Genomic DNA, 2,500 nt, shown 5'->3' with positions numbered 1-2,500 from the left:
GGGGGTTCCAGGGTGCTGAGATGGCTGACGTTTTGCTCCGCTCACGACGGTCACCGCACCACGCAAGAACAGGCCAAAAACTGGCCAAAACAGCCCAAAAACGGGCCAAAACTGGCCATTTTTGGCTGCGCGAGCGAGCGGCGAGCGGCGAACAGCGAGCGAAGCGAGAGGCAGCACCGTCCCTGCTATACGAAAGCCCCATCCAGCCCTGTGCCACCCGGGGGGTTCCAGGGTGCTGAGATGGCTGACGTTTTGCTCCGCTCTCGACGGTCACCGCGCAATGCAAGAACAGGCCAAAAACTGGCCAAAACGGCCCAAAAACGGGCCAAAACTGGCCATTTTTGGTCTGCGCGAGCGGCGAGCGGCGGACAGCGAGCGAAGCGAGAGGCAGCACCGTCCCTGCTATACGAAAGCCCCATCCAGCCCTGTGCCACCCGGGGGGTTCCAGGGTGCTGAGATGGCTGACGTTTTGCTCCGCTCTCGACGGTCACCGCGCAATGCAAGAACAGGCCAAAAACTGGCCAAAACGGCCCAAAAACGGGCCAAAACTGGCCATTTTTGGCTGCGCGAGCGAGCGGCGAGCGGCGGACAGCGAGCGAAGCGAGAGGCAGCACCGTCCCTGCTATACGAAAGCCCCATCCAGCCCTGTGCCACCCGGGGGGTTCCAGGGTGCTGAGATGGCTGACGTTTTGCTCCGCTCTCGACGGTCACCGCGCAATGCAAGAACAGGCCAAAAACTGGCCAAAACGGCCCAAAAACGGGCCAAAACTGGCCATTTTTGGCTGCACGAGCGAGCGGCGAGCGGCGGACAGCGAGCGAAGCGAGAGGCAGCACCGTCCCTGCTATACGAAAGCCCCATCCAGCCCTGTGCCACCCGGGGGGTTCCAGGGTGCTGAGATGGCTGACGTTTTGCTCCGCTCTCGACGGTCACCGCGCAATGCAAGAACAGGCCAAAAACTGGCCAAAACGGCCCAAAAACGGGCCAAAACTGGCCATTTTTGGCTGCACGAGCGAGCGGCGAGCGGCGGACAGCGAGCGAAGCGAGAGGCAGCACCGTCCCTGCTATACGAAAGCCCCATCCAGCCCTGTGCCACCCGGGGGGTTCCAGGGTGCTGAGATGGCTGACGTTTTGCTCCGCTCTCGACGGTCACCGCGCAATGCAAGAACAGGCCAAAAACTGGCCAAAACGGCCCAAAAACGGGCCAAAACTGGCCATTTTTGGCTGCACGAGCGAGCGGCGAGCGGCGGACAGCGAGCGAAGCGAGAGGCAGCACCGTCCCTGCTATACGAAAGCCCCATCCAGCCCTGTGCCACCCGGGGGGTTCCAGGGTGCTGAGATGGCTGACGTTTTGCTCCGCTCTCGACGGTCACCGCGCAATGCAAGAACAGGCCAAAAACTGGCCAAAACGGCCCAAAAACGGGCCAAAACTGGCCATTTTTGGCTGCACGAGCGAGCGGCGAGCGGCGGACAGCGAGCGAAGCGAGAGGCAGCACCGTCCCTGCTATACGAAAGCCCCATCCAGCCCTGTGCCACCCGGGGGGTTCCAGGGTGCTGAGATGGCTGACGTTTTGCTCCGCTCTCGACGGTCACCGCGCAATGCAAGAACAGGCCAAAAACTGGCCAAAACGGCCCAAAAACGGGCCAAAACTGGCCATTTTTGGCTGCGCGAGCGAGCGGCGAGCGGCGGACAGCGAGCGAAGCGAGAGGCAGCACCGTCCCTGCTATATACGAAAGCCCCATCCAGCCCTGTGCCACCCGGGGGGTTCCAGGGTGCTGAGATGGCTGACGTTTTGCTCCGCTCACGACGGTCACCGCACCACGCAAGAACGGACCATAAACAGGCCAAAACAGCCCAAAAACGGGCCAAAACTGGTCATTTTTGGCTGCGCGAGCGAGCGGCGAGCGGCGAACAGCGAGCGAAGCGTGAGGCAGCACCGTCCCTGCTATACGAAAGCCCCATCCAGCCCTGTGCCACCCGGGGGGTTCCAGGGTGCTGAGATGGCTGACGTTTTGCTCCGCTCACGACGGTCACCGCGCCATGCAAGAACGGACCAAAAACAGGCCAAAACAGCCCAAAAACGGGCCAAAACTGGCCATTTTTGGCTGAGCGAGCGAGCGGTGAGCGGCGAACAGCGAGCGAAGCGAGAGGCAGCACCGTCCCTGCTATACGAAAGCCCCATCCAGCCCTGTGCCACCCGGGGGGTTCCAGGGTGCTGAGATGGCTGACGTTTTGCTCCGCTCACGACGGTCGCCGTGCCACGCAAGAACGGACCAAAAACAGGCCAAAACAGCCCAAAAACGGGCCAAAACTGGCCATTTTAGGTTGCGCGAGCGAGCGGCGAGCGGCGAACAGCGAGCGAAGCGTGAGGCAGCACCGTCCCTGCTATACGAAAGCCCCATCCAGCCCTGTGCCACCCGGGGGGTTCCAAGGTGCTGAGATGGCTGACGTTTTGCTCCGCTCACGACGGTCACCGCGCCACGCCAGAACAGACCAAAAAC

This window comes from Musa acuminata, unplaced genomic scaffold (genome assembly GCF_036884655.1).
Source record: "Musa acuminata AAA Group cultivar baxijiao unplaced genomic scaffold, Cavendish_Baxijiao_AAA HiC_scaffold_129, whole genome shotgun sequence".
Classification (NCBI taxonomy): Eukaryota; Viridiplantae; Streptophyta; class Magnoliopsida; order Zingiberales; family Musaceae; genus Musa; species Musa acuminata.
Note: the sequence above shows the minus strand (reverse complement) of the source record.